Below are 19,862 nucleotides of genomic sequence, written 5' to 3' on the forward strand. Positions count from 1 at the left end.
CACCAAGGCCAATCTCAATACCGATCTACTGACATAGCACAAATAGGAGATTGAATTCAAAATGGCATTCAGATCTGTTGGGCTAAATCCAATTGTGAACATCTATCAACTCATGATGGTCTTTTTCCTCGAGATGTTATTTTCAGAACCGGAGCTGAACGGGATCCTAATGCCCCTGTCCCACTTACGAAACCTGAACAGAAACCCCTGGAGACCTTGTGCCCCACCCAAGGTTTCCGTGCGGTTCCCGGAGGTTGTAGGTGGTTGCCGGAGGTTGAAGGTAGTGGAAGCAGGTAGGGAGACTGACAAAAACCTCCGGGAACCGCACGGAAACCTTGGGTGGGGCGCAAAGTCTCCAGAGGTTTCCGTTCAGGTTTCCTAAGTGGGACAGGGGCATTAAGAAACAATTCAACAGAAGACATATAGAAATATAGCAGGGGCTGTACAGGAGTCACTTCCACCAGGAATTCAACTGGGAAAGCAACTACAAGTTGGAATCCATTTTAATTAGCATGCAACGAAAGCTTTTCACTGTGCCTTGGTACACGTGACAATAAACTAAACTAAACTAATTCTAGAATCGGACTGACATTTGAGAGTGCTTGGAGGGAAATTAGAAGATTCTGTGTTGTTTTTCTCTTCTTAATTTTCTATTAAAAAAAAATGCAACATCATTTCAAAACATTGTAAAAGAATGGCAGGAAGCTTCCATAAATAAATAGTTGTCAAACCTACAAAGTCGTGAGGAACTGCCATGAGCTAGTGATTGATTTAACTTATGATAAAACAAGGAAGGATAAGAACTCTTGGCTTGGCCTTCTTCCCTCCAACACAAATCACGTTCCTATCTGGTTTATTTCTGGTTTATTTTTGTCATGTGTACAGTGGAAATCTTTGTGTGGTATCCTGTCAATTACTACCGTACTGGAGTACCGTACGTGTGCACTAGGTAATGCAAAGTGAAATATACCAGAGTACAGAATATAGGTTTTGGTGCATTATAGCATTAGAATTGCAGAGAAAATATCCATCCAATGTCCGTAATGAGGTAGATTGGAAGATCTGGACTGCACTCTAGTTTAATAATAATAATAATAATAATATTTATTTATATAGCACTTTTCAACAAAAACAGTATTTGAACCAAAGTGCTTTACAGAGATTGATTAAATTAATTGAACAGATCAATGCAATAAATCCATACAAATCAAAAAAAGAGAAAAAAGAGAATAAGAAAAAAGACACAGAAACAGTACACTATAGAAATCAACATGAAACGTCCCCCCACAGCAGAATTCACTGTGAGGGAAGGCACCAAAAATAACCAGTTCTCCCCCTCATAGTCCACCCGAGGTCGGGGCCTATATCTGGCCTCCTCAGCCAGCCCGGTGTCTTCAGGCCCTCCTGCCGCGAAGCTGGACCATCGGCGTCGGTGAACATCCATCAGCGGCCTGGACTGAAGCGGCCGCTTCCCGACGCGAAGACTGCAACGACCAAAGTTCACAGGCCGCGCCGGCCGAACCTCCGACTCTGGCGATCTCGGATCCCAGGCTCCGCGGTGCTGTCAACGGTCACAGTGCCCCGGAGATTACCGCAAGGCGACCCGGTAAGGCATCGCCCGTTCCTTGTAGATGTCCCAGCATCCACACCGCCGTCGAAGCTGCAGTCCCCGCAGGAAACGCCGCTCCAGCGCTGCTCCAGTTCGTTCGTAGGCCGCACAGAGAGGACGAAGACGCGGTTCGGAGAAAAACCGCATCTCCGACCAGGTAGGACTGGGGTTAAAAATAATTTCCCCCTTCCCCTCCCCCACCCACCACATAAAAGAAGACCTCCAACAGGACTAAAAATAAAAATAAATAAGGGTGAAAGGACGGACTGCAGGAGGAGCGGCCATACACAACGGCGCATCACCCCCGCAGTCCGCCATCTTGAATTTTAGTTTACAGCAGGACCATTCAGTCTTCTGATAGTAGAGGGGAAGAAGCTGTTCCTGAGTCTGGTGCTAATTTTGAAAAAAAAGTGCAAGGCCTGCAATGAGGTGGGTTGGAAGATCGGGGACTGCACCAAGAGGCAGCACAGTGGCTCAGTGGTAGAGCTGTTGCCTTACAGCTCCAGAGACCCGGGTTCAATTCCTGACCTTGGGTGTTGTCTGTGTGGAGTCTGCACGTTCTCCCTGTGACTGCATGGGTTTCCTCCGGGTGCTGTTTGAGATGTAGGTGGTCACTGGAGTATCAGGAACTAAACTCAAGTCTCTGGCGCTGTAAGGCGAGTAGCTCTACCACCATGACACTGTGCTGCCCATCACTAAACTATACTATACTAAAAGCTCCATCAGCTAATTCTAGTTGATACTTTGATCAAATCAGACTCCTTCCATCTTAGTTTACAACAGCACCCCCCCTCCCCCCTCGCAACAGGTATTTAATATAATACACAGCCAAAATAACTCAGCTGGTCAGGCAGCATCTGGGGAGGCAATGGGCAGGCAAGGAGTCGGGGCGGGACCCTTCTTCACAATTATCAATCAGTGACTAATCAGTCTGAGGAAGGGTCCCAACCCGAAACGATGCCCGTCCATTTGCCCCACAGATGCTGCCTGACCTGCTGAGTTCCTCCAGCACTTTGTGTTTTGCTCAAGATTCCAGCATCTGCATGCTCTGGTCAGTTTAGGTTAGAGATACCGCACGGAAACAAGGCCTTTGGCCCACCAAGTCCTCACCCGACCAAATTTGTACATATAGACCAATCTGATGAATCTACAACCTTGTATGCCTTTGGAGTGTGGGAGGAAACCGAAGATCTCGGAGAACTCCCACGAGGTCACGGGGAGAACGTGCTAACTCCGTACAGACAGCGCCCGTAGACGGGATCGAACCCGGGTCTCTGGCGCTGTTAGCGCTGTAAGGCAGCAATTCTATCGCTGCGCCACCGTGCTGCCCGCTCTTGTGTCTAATATAATAATGGAAACTTTCAAATGCAAATTCGACATCATCGGCAATTTTAATAGTAAATAGATCTATTAAAGTGTCATTAAGAGGGTTTGTTGATGTTACGAGTTGGACAAGTTGGGCTGAAGGGCCTGTTTCCGTGCTTTATGACTATTGACTGATTGAACTTTACACAAATCATAGCCTTGTTTGTAGCACATTGAGGGAGACTGGGTGGAGATGAATACATGTCCAGAGCGGAGCCTGTCTGATTTTCCGTCCATACAGACGTGGGTGGAATCGTGTTTGACTGAGTTTCCTCTACGTCCTATCCACGCAATACATCTTGTGCCAAGTATAACAAGAGGAAAAACTACTCGAGCATTCCCCTCCCGTTTTTGCAAACCTGTGCGTGTAAATTTACACATTTCTCTGTGTGGGCTTTCTCAGTCACGCTCATCTCAAGAAAACAATCGCAAACATATATATCTAAATATATCTAGTTTCCCAACCCGAAACGTTCCCTTTCCATGTTCTCCGAGGATGCTGCCTCACCTGCTGAGTTACTCCAGCACTTTGTGTCTTTCCTTGGTAAAACAACATCTGTAGTTCCTGTGTTTCTATGCTACGTATCAGTAAAGACCTTTGTGGCCCCATATCTGAGGAGGGATGTGTTGGCGCTGGAGACGGTCCAGAGCAGGTTTACGAGAATGATCAAGGAGATGATCGGGTTAAAGTACGATGAGCGTTTGACAGCCTGTACTGGGCCTGTACTCGCTGGAGTTTAGAAGGATGAAGGGAGGATTTCATTGAAACTTACTGAACAATGAAAGGCCTGATAGCGTGGATGTGGAAAGGTTGTTTCCACCAGTGGGAGAGTCCAGGACCAGAGGGCACATCTTCAGAATAAAAGGACATACCTTCAGAAAGGAGATGAAGAGGAATTTCTATTGTAAGAGCGTGCTGAATCTGTGGATTTAGTTGCCGCAGATGGCTGTGGAGGTCAAGTCAATGGGTTGCAAGAGAAAGATAGATCAGCCATGACTGAATGGTGGAGTAGACTCGAAGGGCCAAATGGCCTAATCCAGCTCCTGTTACTTATGAACTTATGAAAGTGCTGGAGTAACTCAGCAGGTCAGGCAGCATCTCTGGAGTCCATGGACAGGTGACATCTCAGGTCCCTTTGTGTATTAACCAGCATCTGCAGTTCTTTGTTCTTAAGGGCCTGTCCCACTGTACGAGGTAATCCAAGAGCTCTCCCGAGTTTAAAAAAAAATCAAACTCGTGGTAAGTACGTAGAATGTACGTAGTGGCTACGTCGGAGCTCGTGGACGTCCCGTAGCGGCTCGTAACGCTAACGGCAGGTACTCGGGAAACGCGGAAACTCGTGAGGTTTTTTCAGCACTGTGAAAAATGTCCACGAGAGCCCCGAGTAACTACGAACGGCTATTACCGTAATTCTCCGAGTCCGAATCAGTGGAAACTCGGGTGAACTCTTGAATTACCTCGTACAGTGGGACAGGCCCTTTACGTATCAATACACCTCTTTGCTAAGCACTGTGCACTTTGCATGATAGGTGCTGAATAAATATACGATTATTTTCAAAGTATAATAATCAGACTTCCTTACCTTGTTGATTTAGGTTTTAAATAGGAAAACTGGTGTGTTATTTTAATTATGTATTCAGTTGGCCCCTTATCGCTGATTAATATCCCTCTTTTTTCTCTCTCACTGGGATATACTTTGGCTATTGCTGATACAAATAATGGAAACTTAATCTCAGGCAGCCAAGTGGGAACATATTTGCTTTCGTAGTAAGTGTGCATGGTGGACATTTGGCATTGTGTCCAGGTTTGGGAGTCATGTGGAACAAAAAATCTAAAATGCAAATTAAAGCCAAAGCTTGTAATGATTTAATACTTTTCATTCCGACTCAATCTCTTTGATCACAGACAGTTAATGAATGAAGGAATTATATCCGTATGAACTTGAAGTATCCACAAGTCAATATTCAAAAAGTTCCGTTTCAAGATGTAATTTAAATGTTTGTCCATTTTGTCCAAGTAATTTTGTACCCTTTGAGGTAAGATTATTGATTTTTAAGTTTATCAAATATACCAAAGTGTAGGAAGGAACTGCAGATGCGAAGATAGACACAAAAGATGCTGGAGTAACTCAACGGGACAGGCAGCATCTCTGGTGGGAAGGAATGGGTGACGTTTCGGGTCGAGACCCTTCTTCAGACTGAAGTCAGGAGTTAGAGGGAGATACAGAGACAAGGAAGTGTAGGGTGTGAAAATGAGACAAAGGGGATGAAGCTCACGGAAAATGGAGAATAGATCATTGTTAGCTGGGAGAAAGAAACAACAAAGCTGACAGAGATGAAATATAATCGGAGACAGTCAAGTTTTGTTCCATCTTTCAAAGTGTTTTTTTTTAGTTGTGCAGCTGCTAGAGCTGCTGCCGCAGAGTGCCAGAGACCGGGGATCAATTCCTGGCCTTGGCTACTCTCTGCGTGGAGTCTGCACGTTCTCCCCGTGACTGCATAGGTTTCCTCCGGATGCCCCAGTGGGCCGAAGGGCCTCGTTTCTGTGAACTGTATCCCTAAACGAAACTAAACTAAATACAGCGCGGAAACAGGCCCTTTGGCATAATGAGTCCGTGCCGACCAGCGATCCCCGCACACTAACACTAACACTATCCCACACACACTAGGGACAATTTACAATCTTTACCGAAGCCAATCAACCCACAAACCTGCCCGTCTTTGGAATATAGGAGGAAACTGGAGCACCCGGAGAAAACCCACGTGGTCACAGGGAGAACATACACACACTCCGTACAGCCAGCACCCGTAGTCAGGACCAAAGTCAGGTCTCTGGCGCTGTAAGGCAGCAACTCTACCTCCGCGCCACCGTGCCGTACCACGAATAATATTTGTGAAAGCAGTAAATTCTGCCCCACAGATGCTGCTTGACCAGCTGAGTGTTTCCATCATTTTATTAGCGTTCTGAGCACCTTAAAGTGTCTTTTAAATTGTAAACCATCTGTAAATTGCCCCTAGTGTGGAGGAGGTGGAGGAGATAGTGGGACAACATAGAACTAGTGAGAACGGATGATCGACGGTTGGCGTGGACTTGATGGGCCGAAGGTCCCGTTTCCAATGCCGTATCTCTAAACTAAACTGAAACATAGTGGAGAACCAACCTAAGCTGAATGCACGGGGAGTTGGAATATCTCTAAAGACACTGAATGGTCCCAGTGTGTGCGCTTTTAAGCTGCATTCCTGGCCAGCGTGCTAAATGTGATTCATTGAGAGAGGGGGGAAAGCGCACATGATGTTTTGATTAATTGTCAAAATCAATAACTCAATGTGGCCATAATCAAGGCCAGGAATCAACATTACCGTGACACGTGAATATTATCAATTTATACAAAAAAACTAAAGTCACATCTGGACTTCCCCCACAGATTTTTAGAACTTTTTCTATCTTATCCAATTAATAACCAAATACATAATTGAGATTAAAAAAAACAAACGTTTGTGATTTCTCTGGCTAGCATTCCCCTCGTCACTCCTGGTCCTATTGATGTTGGTGGTGCCAAGAGTCAAGAGTGATAATATGTCCCAAACAGAACAATGGCATTCTTACTTGTAGCAGCACAATAGATACAACAGAATATTATGCTATCTTTATAAGGCACTGGCTACTTGTCTATTCTTCCCTTCTCTCCCGTACCACCCCCTCCCCGGGCACTTTCCGTTGCAACCGCAAGAAATGCAACACCTGTCCCTTCACCTCCTCCCTCGACTCCATTCAAGGACCCAAGCAATCGTTCCAGGTGCGACAAAGGTTCACCTGTATCTCCTCCACCCTCATCTACTGCATCCGCTGCTCTAGATGTCAGCTGATTTACATCGGGGAGACCAAGCGGAGGTTGGGCGATCGTTTCGCCGAACACCTCCGCTCAGTTCGCAATAACCAACCTGACCCCCCGGTGGCTCAGCACTTCAACTCCCCCTCCCATTCCCAATCCGACCTCTCTGTCCTGGGTCTCCTCCATTGCCAGAGTGAGCAACACCGGAAATTGGAGGAACAGCACCTTATATTCCGCCTGGGTTGCTTGCGTCCGGATGGTATGAACATTGAATTCTCCCAATTTTGCTAGCCCTTGCTGTCTCCTCCCCTTCCTTAACCCTCGAGCTGTCTCCTCCCATCCCCCCCGCCCTCGGGCTCCTCCTCCTCCCTTTTTCCTTCCTTCTCCCCCCCATCCCCCATCAGTCTGAAGAAGGGTTTCGGCCCGAAACGTCACCTATTTCCTTCGCTCCATAGATGCTGCTGCACCCGCTGAGTTTCTCCAGCATTTTTGTGTACCTTTGTACTTGTAGTACTGTGTGCAGGTTTGGGCCCCATATCTGAGAAGGGATGTGCTGGCATTGGAGAGGTTCCACAGGAGGTTTATGAGAATGATCCCAGGGATGATTGGGTTGATGTACGATGAGCGTTTGACGGCACTGGGCCTGTACCCGCTGGAGTTTAGAAGGATGAGGGGGGGACCTCAATGAAACTTCCTCCATAGTGAAAGGCCTGGAGAGAGTGGATGTGGAGAGGATGGTTCCACCAAGTGGGAGAGTCTAGGACCAGAGGGCACAGCCTCAGATTAAAAGGACGTGCCTTTAGAAAGGAGATGAGGAGGGATTTCTTAAACCTGAGGGTGGTGAACCTGTGGAATTCATTGCCGCAGATAGCTGAGGAGACCAAGTATATTTAAAGCGGAGATTCACAGGTTAAAGGGCCTGTCCCAATTGGGCGCAGGTAGCGTACAGTTTTTGTGAATACCATAATCCTTGGGCGGCACGCGCGACCGTGCATCACTGTCTACGCCACCACGCTCCAAGCGCGCATCACGTGCGCGTCGTGTGTCGTGACGCGTAAATTATGTCACGTAAATGACGTGCAAATGAGGCCCGAGTGGGACAGGCCCTTAATGATTAGTACGGGTGTCAGGAGTTATCGGGAAAAGGCGGGAGAATGGGGTTGAGAGGCAAAGATAGATCAGCCTGGATTCAATGGCGGAGTAGACTCAATGGGCCTAATTCTGCTCCTATGACTTACGAACCTGTGAGTATATACAGTACACAATGGCAAATGTATATGCGTATATCCTATGAACATGGACTAACTTCATTGCAAAGTTGGTTTTGCCTTTTGCTTTGTGACACACGGCCTCATGCAACTTAAACATTCTTTGCTGATCTTGTTCCGCCAGGCTTACCCAAGGAAAATATTTCCCACAGCAGCACTCCGAAAGACCACACATCGCTCTGGGTTGTGTAGATTTTATCAAATATAGACTCTGGTGCCATCCACTTGAGTGGGAGCCGGGCCTGTGAAGAAGCACAAGGTTGTTAATAACAGGCAGCAAGCAGCGGGATTTACGGTGATCGCAAGTTGGCGTTTGATCGACTTACGTCTCCCTTTCGCAGATAATCCGGATCTTTGTAAATATCACGAGCCAGGCCAAAATCACAGATCTTCACCACGTTGCTTCCAGACAAGAGGATATTCCGTGCTGCCAGGTCTCGATGAATGCACTGGATTAAAACACAGGTTTCAGATGCTTTCACCCAAAGGCAATGTTATTCGATTGTTCCTTTAGACTTTAGAGATACAGCAGCCCCTTTGACCCACCGAGTCCAGCGATCACCACCCCCGTACACTAGCGCTACCCTACACGCTAGGGAGAATTCACAATTAACTTACAATCCTGTACGTCTTTGGAGTGTGGGAGGAAACCGGAGCACCCGGAGGAAACCCACGCAGTCACAGGGAGAATGTACTAGTTTAGTTTAGTTCAGTTTAAAGATACAACGTGGAAACAGGCCCTTCAGCCCACTGAGTTATTGCTGGCCAATGATTACCCGTTCTATCCTACGCACTAGGGACAATTCACTGAAGCCAATTAACCTACAGACTCGAATGTCTTTGGAGTGTGGGAGAAAACCGGAGCGCCCGGAGAAAACCTATGGAATCTATGGAAGGGAAAGTGGCAATGTTTCCAGTTGAAACTTTAAATCATAAGGTCACAAGTGATAGGAGCAAAATCAGGCCATACGGCCCATCAAGTCTACTCCGCCATTCAATCATGGCTGATCTATCTCTCCCTCTTAATCCCATTCTCCTGCCTTCTCCCCACCCTTATCAATCAAGAATCTATCTATCTATCTCTGCCTTAAATATATCCACTGATTTGGCCTCCACAGCCTTCTGTGGCAATGAATTCCACAGATTCACCACCCACTGACTAAAGAGATTCCTCTTCATCGCCTTCCAAAAATGAACATCCTTTAATTCTGAGGCTCTGGCCTCTGGTCCTAGACTCTCCCACTAGTGGAAACATCCTCCCCACATCTACTCTATCCAGGCCTTTCACTATTCGGTGATCAGGACACAGCTTACCTTCCTTGAAGCCAAAAATTCCATGCCCTTTGCTACTTGGAAACTGTAACAAATCAGGTCCTCCATGGCTAGGGGTCGTTTGTAGAGATCTTCAGCATCTGTGAAACAGAACCAAGATAGGTAACGAGATGGCGAGATGCAATCGTTTCATAAATAAACACGGCAGATCAATGTTACACTGGCCAGCTCCCATTCTGAATATGGTATTGTAGCAATTCAGCACATTGCTGCCAAGCACCGGGCATTCATTAGATTGTCTATGTATGTGTTCCATTGTCCCAATGATGTGCATGCAACAATGCAATCACACTGGTACTTCTTGCTTCCATGTCCATTGGAGCTTGGTTGATACACTTTCCTCAGTGTGACACTTGTTTGTTCATAAGTCCATAAGTTCTTGGGGGAAGAATTGGGCCATTCGGCCATTCTCCGCCATGCAATCATGGCTGATCGATCTCTCCCTCTCAATCCCATTCTCCTGCTTCTCCCCACAAACCTGTGACATTCATACCAATCAAGAATCTATCTATCTCTGCCTTAAAAATATCCATTGACTTGGCCTCCACAGCCATCCCTGGCAATGAATTCCACAGATTCACCACCCTCTGTCTAAAGAAGCTCCTCCTCATCTCCTTTCCAACGGCATGTCCTTTTATTCCGAGGCTGTGCCCTCTGGTCCTAGACTCTTCCGCTAGTGGAAATATCCTGTCCACGTCCACTCTGGCCAGTTACTGGTCTGCAAGAGCAGATGGGGACCCATCGCCATGCTCTGTCTTTTTTTAACACCTTTCATTCATTTGTTCTTTGTACCTTTTCATACCTCCAGTTTCCCTCTCCCCCTGACTCTCAGTCTGAAGAAGGGTCTCGACCCGAAACGTCAACTATTCCTTTTCTCCAGAGACGCTGTCTGACCTGCTGCCGGACCAGCATTTTGTGCCTATCAAGAACAGCTTCTTTCCCCTCTGTTGTCAGGCATCCGAACAGTTCTTCCATAAGCTTGAGTCCGATTCACCTCTACCCCATTGTGGACTTTGGACTTGTCCATGGAACTGATGCGCTACAACGCTGAGAACCATATTCTGCACTTTCTATCTTCCCCTTTGCTCTACCTATTGTACTTGAGTTTGGCGATTGCATTTGTGTATAATGTTATCTGATCTTTGGATAGCATGCAAAACGAAGCATTATATTGTACCTCGGTACATGTGGTAATTGGCTATATTTAAGAGGGAGTTAGATGTGGCCCTTGTGGCTAAGGGGATAGGGGGTATGGAGTATGGAGGGGGTATGGAGAGAAGGCAGGTACGGGATACTGAGTTAGATGATCAGCCATGATCATATTGAATGGCGGTGCAGGCACGAAGGGCCGAATGGCCTACTCCTGCACCTAATTTCTATGTCTATGTTTCCTATATTTAGAGGGAGTAGATGTGCTAAAGGGATCAGGGGGTATGGAGAGAAGGGATACGGGCATGCAAAACAATCAGCATGATCATATTGAATGGCGGTGCGGCTACAGGGTGGTAATAATAAACCTGCACCTAATGTTTCTATGTTTCTATGTAAAATAAGCCTGAACTAAACCTATCTCTAAACTAAACTAAACTAAACGGGATGGCGGGACTGTCATATGTTGAAAGAATGGAGCGACTGGGCTGTTTTACACTGGAATTTAGAAGGATGAGAGGGTATCTTATTGAAACGTATAAGATTATTAAGGAATTGTTCACGCTAGAGGCAGGAAACATGTTCCCGATGTTGGGGGAGTCCAAAACCAGGGGCCACAGTTTAAGAATGAAAGGGATAGGCCATTTAGAACGGAGATGAGGAAAAACTTTTTCACCCAGAGAGTTGTGAATCTGTGGAATTCAGAAGGCAGTGGAGGCCAATTCACTGGATGTTTTCCAGAGAGAGTTAGATTTAGATCTTCGGGCTAACGGAATCAAGTGACATTGGGTCTATTTACTCTTGAGAACATTGTTTACTGACAATGGGGACGAGATTATCAATGATTGCATAAAGTACACAGTGTTATTGGATTTCCCTGGGCAGCCCGCCACCACTTTAAAGTCAAAGAGGATGTTTTGATCCTTACGCAGGTCTATTTAAAACCATTCACAAATCCATCGTTGTTGGATAAGCTACTCTTGCGATTGTTTTCTTTATTTAGAGAGTCACGCCAGGTTAATGGGAACAACCGTGGCGATTGCATTTTTTTCCCAGCGCAGTAAACATGAGGAAGGAAGATGCCCCTACCTTCCTCTTCCTCTTCCGCGTCACTGTAGCTCTTATCTTCCACGAAGCCGGAGCTGGTGGAACTTCCTGTGCTGGCCACACTCTCCAGACGACGCTTTGTACTTTCCATCAAGTCTGCGCCCGTGTCGTCGGCAAGCTGGTTGACGTTCTTCTGACACTGAAAACGGACAATGGGTTTCTAAATGATAGAGCAACGGGCAGGCAGGTGTGTTCAATGCGGACCAGGGGGAGAGTGAGACGTGTACGCCAACATAGTGAGCAGATATTGTCCACGTGTGCACCAGCTGAACTCTCCTTACCTGCCACACTTTCATGAGATCCTAGCCAGAAGTCAGATGTTAGTGAGTTGGCCAGGATGTCCCTGGTCACTACTTACCCCCTACTTTGTATGAGCTGGCCAAGATGTTCTTTTTGTTGTGTATTCCTACTTTTTTATGATTTTCTGACAGAAGCTTGAGTATCTGATTATGTATGGTTTCTTATATATACACACACACCTATATATATGTGTAAGAAAGAACTGCAGATGCTGGTTTAAATCGAAGTGGACTCAAAATGCTGGAGGAACTCAGCGGGTGAGGCAGCATCTCTGGAGAGAAGGAATGGGCGACGTTTTGGGTCGAGACCCTTCTTCAGAGGATCTGTCAGAGGAGGGGGCAGGACAAACCTATATATGTCCCACACCTATATGTATATATATATATATGTTTGTGCGTGTGTGTAACTGTGCATGTATGTATATATATATATATATATATATGTATATATGTGTGTATATATATATATATGTATATATATATATATATATATATGTATATATATATATACATATGTATATATATATATATATACATATATATATATATATATATATATATATATATACACAGTATTAGGTGTGCGTGTGTCTCTGTCTGTGTGTGTGTGTATGTATGTATAGATACACTTTGTCGTGTATATAAGTGTGTGTGTGTGTATGTATGTACACGCAAGAACGCACATACGCACAAGATTAATATATCAAGCATGAGATGCGCAGCTCATAGCATTTGATGAGATTATTAGTTCAATTTCTTGTTTAAGAAAGAACTGCAGATGCTGGAAAAATCGAAGGTAGACAAAAATGCTGGAGAAACTCAGACGCTTCTTTGGTCTGAAGAAGGGTCTCGACCCGAAACGTCACCTATTCCTTCTCTCCATAGTTGCTGCCTCACCCACTGAGTTACTAGTTCAACTCCTTTAGTCGTTTGATTGCTTGATTAAAAGGTAAGGCATGAACACAGGTCCCTCGCAACCACTCCCTCCACAGCAGGGGGCAATTTACAGAGGGCCAGTCAACCTACAAGCCCGCACGTCTTTGGGATGTGGGAGAAAATACTCTCTAGAATTTAGGAGATTGAGGGGGGATCTTATAGAAACTTACAAAATTCTTAAGGGGTTGGACAGGCTAGATGCAGGAAGATTGTTCCCGATGTTGGGGAAGTCCAGGACAAGGGGTCACAGCTTAAGGATGAGGGGGAAATCCTTTAAAACCAAGATGAGGAGAACTTTTTTCACACACAGAGTGGTGAATCTCTGGAACTCTCTGCCACAGAGGGTAGTTGAGGCCAGTTCATTGGCTATATTTAAGAGGGAGTTAGATGTGGCCCTTGTGGCTAAGGGGATCAGGGGTTATGGAGAGAAGGCAGGTACGGGATACTGAGTTGGATGATCAGCCATGATCATATTGAATGGCAGTGCAGGCTCGAAGGGCCGAATGGCCTACTCCTGCACCTAATTTCTATGTTTCTATGTTTCTAAAACCGGAGCACCCGGCAGGAAACCTACACGGTCACAGGGAGAACATGCAAACTCCACACAGTCAGCACCTGAGGTCAGGATGGATCTCGGGTCCCTGGCGCTGTGAGGCAGCAGCTCTACCCGCTGCGTCACCGTGCCACCCCTCAATTAGTTAATTCCTAATACAGTTTTCCAATCAGTTTTATTCCAAATCATTGCTTACAGCTATGAGTTAACCAGCATGGAGCTGGTCACAAGGTGGTGGCTGGCTTTGGTAAAATAAATTTTTTTACCGTTGCAGTTTGTTGGGTCATTAGGCAGAATAACAATGAATGTTCAGTCTTTCTGTAGCCTTACCTTGATGAAAATGAAATCATTTCTTTTGTTCCTGAGGTAGTTGGACAGATTTCCATACTTGCAGTACTCCACAATCACCATCAGGGGGCCTGCCAAGAAAAACATCACAGTTAAAAACTAATCTTAGAGAATTATTCGTCTTGTGGGAATGCTTATAGTCTACGCGATTACCCAAGCTCGCCAACAAAAGGAAGATTGGTTTAAAACTGTCATCTTGATTGCGAAAAAGTTAATTTAATTCTGGGAAGCATTTCTTCTTGATTTGGCAGATTATGCCTGAGGAAACATTCATATCAGATAGTAAAGAAATAGGATAGACACAAAATACTGGAGAAAATCAGCAGGACAGGCAGCATCTCTGGATAGAAGGAATGGCTGATGTTTCGGGTCGAGTCCCTTCTTCAGACTGAAGAAGAGTCTCGACCTGAAACTTCACCCATTCCTTCTATCCAGAGATGCTGCCTGACCCGTTGAGTTACCCCGGCATTTTGTGTCTATCTTCGGTGTAAATCAGCGTCTGCAGTCCCTTCTGACACAGTAAGGAAAAAAGACTCAGATTCCAACAAACAGCAGAGTAGGTGTCAAACTGGACAATGCACAATGAAAATAAAAAAACTCTGAAGATGTTGGATATATCTGAAATAAAAATAATAAGCACAAAACTGATTAGTACGGGTGTCAGGGGTTATGGGGGGGAAGGCAGGGGAATGGGGTTGAGAGGGAAAGATAGATCAGCCATGATTGAATGGCGCAGTAGACTTGATGGTGGAGTAGACTTGAAGGGCCGAATGGCCTAATTCTGCTCCTAGAACGTATTAACTTATTGAAAACTGGCATTATTCTCCAAGTTACTAAGGTGTACCTCTCTTGTGTTGTTCAGCTGTTCCGCAACATTCATAGAGACAGAACATCAAAATCAATATGTCAGATCTGTGTCTTCTTCTTAGCCCCCTTCGATCGTGGCTGACCAAGAGTGTCTCCAGGGTTGGAGGACGCCTGTGCGTGACTTTGTTTAACGTGGGGAGACTGGCGCACAGACAGCCACCACACGGTCCTTGACAGATCTGGGTCAGGATCCAGTGGCATGGAGTCCAAGACGACCGGAGACCCTTTTCTGCTGCAGCCTTCATCCGCCTTCCCAGCCGTTGTGACGCTCCACTAAGGTCAGCCATCGTCCTCCGCCTGTTCCACCGTTGAGGTCTTGGTTGGATTGCTCTTTGTCAGAGACCTCCCCCTCGACCTGACCGCCATGGGTGGCCCTACCAGGAGCAGAGCTCCAGACGGCATCGCTCTCAGGATCTCAGGGCCACACAAGCTTGTTTCTGAAAAGTTGCGATTGTCCCTGCCTCAATTACCTCCTCCGGCAGCTCGTTCTATAAGCCCACCACCCTTTGTGTGCAAAAGTTACCCCTCACATTCCTATGGCAGACAAAAATGCTGGAGAAACTCAGCGGGTGAGACCCGAAATGTCGCCTATTCCTTCGCTCCATAGGTGCTGCCTCACCCGCTGAGTCACTCCAGCATTTTTGTCTACCTTCGAATTTTCCAGCATCTGCAGTTCCTTCTTAAACCTCACATTCCTATTAAGTCTTTTCCACCTTCACTTTAAACCATAGTCCTCTGGTCCTCGATTCCCCGACTCTGGGCAATTTCTTCTATTCTAAGGAAACAGGAGATGTCTTCTATGATGCAGAATCTCTCTCTCTCAAGTATATTATCAACTGATAAAAAAAAAAATATTGGAGCTGGAGGTTCAGGAAGCAATATTCTTAAGTTTGTACTTGAAACTTCGATTGATATCATTGGACATGCCCATTCAGAAGGTTTAATTTTGTAAAGGAAACAGTTTGACCTTGGGTAGGTCAAGGACATCTGCTATCAGGAAATCCTATTAAGGGAACAATGTACATTTACAGAGAGCCCTCATGTTATCTTGTCCTAGGCTAGGAAGTGAGGAGCAAGATAGGAAACACAATGCTTATGTTGACATAAAAATAGTTGACTTGTTTATTCCATTGCCAGAAATCTTCAGTACCTGAAGATTCTGAAGAAGGGTCCCAACCCAAAACGTCGCCTATCCATGTTTAGTTTAGTGTATGTGCAGGAAAGAACTGCAGATGCTGGTTTAAATCGAAGGTAGACACAAAAAGCTGGAGTAACTCTGCGGGTCAGGCAGCGTCTCTGGAGAGAAGGAATGGGAGATGCTGCCTGACCCGCGAGTTACCTGCGAGTTACTTTAGATCATTTTAAGGTAGTGCTGGAGAAAATAGCCTTTAGATCAGTCAAGTTTAAGGTCACATAAAACGAGCTGGAGTGAAAAATTAGCAATGCTCGAGGCAGCTTTTGTGCAAACGGAGCGAACAAAAACAATAGGTGAATTTAAACACGGGTCGAGACCGTTCTTTTCATAATAAATAATGGAAGAAAAACGTTCTGTAGTTTAGTTTAGGCAGACCTATGGACAGCGTGTTTAGTTTAGTTTAGTTTAGTTTAGAGATACAGCCAGGCCCTTCGGCCCAGCGAGTTCGAACCGACCAGCGATCCCCGCGCACATTAACACTATCCTACACACACTAGGGACAATTTACATTTACACCAAGCTAATCAACCTACAAACCAGTACGTCTTTGGAATGTGGGAGGAAACCGAAGATCTTGGAGAAAACCTAACGCAGGTCACGGGGAGAACGTACAAACTCCGTACAGACAGCGCCCGTAGTCGGGATCGAACCCGGGTCTCCGGCGCTGCAAGCGTTGTAAGGCAGCAACTCTACCGCTGTGCCACATGTCCTGTGATGCTGTCTGACCCGTTGAGTTACACAAGCAGTTTGTGTCTTTTTAAAGGCATAATGTTAGGCAGATTTTTAAAATGCTGAGATAAAAGGATTTCTGGCTATTTAAAGATGAGATAATATGCATGAAATGTATTGATTTATTAATTATCCCAGAGGACTTGCCAAGGAGCATTCCTGCAAACAGCATCATGTTACCAAAAAAGGTCACAAAGCCTTTCTTCAGAATCTAAAGAACAGTCTCAACCCGAAACGTCACCTATCCATCTTCTCCATGGATGACCTGGACTGCTGAGATGCTGCCTGACCCACTGAGTTACTCCAGCACATTGTGTCATTTTTTTTTGTAAACCAGCATCTGCAGTTCCTTGCTTCCATCATTAGTCTTTCACTGTAAATCTTCCCATGAACCCCGACGACAATGATAAGGAAACAAGGAACTGCAGATGCTGGTTTACCGAAAAGGACACAAAGTGCTGGAGTACCGCAGCAGGACAGGCAGCATCTCTGGAGACCATGGATGGGTGATGTTTCAGGTCAGGAAGAAAGGCCACGACCTGAAAGGCCACCTATCCGTGTTCTCCATAGATGCTGCCTGTCCCGCTGAGTCACACCAGTACTTTGTGCCTTTTTTGTGTCAACCAGCATCTGCAGTTCCTTGTTTGCAATCTCCAGTACAAATTGGTTCATCCTAAGGGTGAATCAGAGGGTGGTGGGTTTATGGAATGGGCTGCCAGGGGAGGTAGTTGAGGCAGGTACCAAAACAGCATTTAAAAGACATTTGGACAAGTACATGGTTAGGAAAGATTTAGAGGGGTGTGGGCCATACGCGGGCTAGTAGGACGAGCTTAGATGGGGCATCATGGTCACGAGTTGGGCCGAAGGGCCTGCTTCCATGCTGTGGGAGTCTACGACACTATAACTCCACCTGATTAGTTCATTGTTATGTGTACAGAGGAACAGTGAAAAGCTTTCATAGTTGATCTGGACTATAACGATGGATGCAATTATTTACATTGTTAATTGTTTCATATTATCCTTCCTTTTAGTTTAGTTTATTGCAATCTGCACCAAAGTACAGTGAATGGCTCTTGTTACCTGCTAAACAGTCAGTGGAAAGACAACACGTGATTACAATCGAGCTGTCCACAGTGTACAGACACAGGATAAAGGGAATAATGTTAAGTGCAAGATAAAGTCCAGTACTTAAAGCCCGATTTACGATAGTCCAAGGGTCTCCAATGACGTAGATAGTAGCTCAGGGCCACTCTCTAGTTGTTGTTAGGATGAGAGGGGGGAACATTGTATGAATCGGGACACAAATCGCTGGAGTAAGTCAGTGGGTCAGGCAGCATCTCTGTGTAAAAGGAATAGGCGACGTTTCGGTTCAAGACTTTTTTCAGACGGAGAGAAGGGTCTTGAGCCGAAACGTCGCCTATTCCTTTTCTCCAGAGATGCTGCCTGACCCCGCCGAGTTACCCCAATATTTGGGTCTATCTTCAGTGTAGTTCCTTCCTACACATGTTGTAAGAAGAGGGACACAAAATGCTGGAGTAACTCAGCGGGACAGGCAGCAGCATCTCTGGAGAGAAGGAATGGGTGACGTTTTGGGTCGAGACCCCATCTTCAGACTTAAGAGTTCAAGAAGGAACTGCAGATGCTGGAAGATCGAAGGTACACAAAATTGCTGGAGAAACTCAGCGGGTGCAGCAGCATCCATGGAGCGAAGGAAATAGGCGACGTTTCGGGCCGAAACCCTTCTTCAGACCTGAAGGGTTTCGGCCCGAAACGTCACCTATTTCCTTCGCTCCATAGATGCTACTGCACCCGCTGAGTTTCTCCAGCAATTTTGTGTACCTTCAGTCTTAAGACCCTACTTCAGAAGAAGAGGGGTAGATTGATCGTGTGTATTGCAGTAGAGGGTGTAATGTTTAATCTTACCTCCGGACTTGGTGCAGGCTCCCAGTATGTTCACCACGTTTAGATGATGGCCGATGTGAATGAGGATTTTCAGCTCTGACATAAGGGCTTTACACTCGTTGGCAGTGGCCCCCTCTGTGGGAAAGTGAGATTACATTGAGCAAACACAATAGCAGACAGACGTGTCTATTCTGTTACAAAGCAGAGTGCAAAAGTCAAGGTTGCAATGCTGTTTTTAGAAGGATTACAGAACAATGAAAATGATAAGATTTCTGCCGTGATCTTGTCACTTCCACCAATAAGTACTCAGGTTCAACAGGAAGACACAAAATGCTGGAGTAACGCAGCAGGTGAGGCAGCCAGAGATGCTGCCTGTCCCGTTGAGATACTCCAGCATTTTGGGTCTACCTTCAATTTAAACCAGCATCTGCAGTTCTTTCTTACACTCAGGTTCAACAGAATACATGGATGTTATGCCCCTGTCCCACTTAGAAAACCTGAACGGAAACCTCTCGGAGACTTTGCGCCCCACCCAAGGTTTCCGTGCAGTTCCCGGAGGTTGCAGGTGGTTGCTGGATGTTGCAGGTAGTGGAAGCAGGTAGGGAGACTGACAAGAACCTCCGGGAACCGCACGGAAACCTTGGGTGGGGCGCAAAGTCTCCAGAGGTTTCCGTTCAGGTATCCTAAGTGGGACAGGGGCATTACTCTTCATATAATGCACTAACTGAGAATGGGGATGTTGAGAGTGCAATTAGCCAGGCTAGCATCGGAACCCATTATGCAACCATAGGCGGCATGGTGGCGCAGTGGGTAGAGTTGCTGCCCTACAGCGCCAGTGACCCGGGTTCGATCCTGACCATGGGTGCTGCCTGTACGGAGTTTGCACGTTCTCCCCGTGGCCTGCTTGGGTTTTTCAGGGTCCCCTGGTTTCCTTCCACATTCCAAAGACGTGCTGGTTTGTAGATTAATTGACCCTATGGTGCAGGATAGAACGTTAGTACGCGGTGATTGCCGGCCAGCGCGGACTCGATGGGCCGAAGGGCCTGTTTCCACGCTGCATCTCTGAAACTATAAACTAAAACAATCCAGCGGCATTGTGGTGAGAATTCCTTTGGTTACGTTGCTAGGTTAGAATCTGTCTCCCCGTGAGGCTGCTCTTGCCAGATTGGCAAAGACAACATATCTATTCCGAAGAAACTTGGAAGAGAATGAGATCGACTGTAAGTCTGGTTCTTGTGACAGCCACACAGGAAGTCATACCTACAAACCTTGTACTAAATCCAAAACCTCTCAATGAACGCCAGCTATTGTGTGAATTCCTGATGAGGACACATTGACTAAGATTCACCTCAGTACACGGGCTCTTATCC

General features: G+C 46.1%; 1 pseudogene; it reads right to left on the minus strand.

The window, feature by feature from the left end:
- Positions 1-19,862, minus strand: part of LOC129702040 (vascular endothelial growth factor receptor kdr-like) — a 161,319-nt pseudogene that overhangs the window by 24,602 nt on the left and 116,855 nt on the right.

This window comes from Leucoraja erinacea, chromosome 12 (genome assembly GCF_028641065.1).
Source record: "Leucoraja erinacea ecotype New England chromosome 12, Leri_hhj_1, whole genome shotgun sequence".
Classification (NCBI taxonomy): Eukaryota; Metazoa; Chordata; class Chondrichthyes; order Rajiformes; family Rajidae; genus Leucoraja; species Leucoraja erinaceus.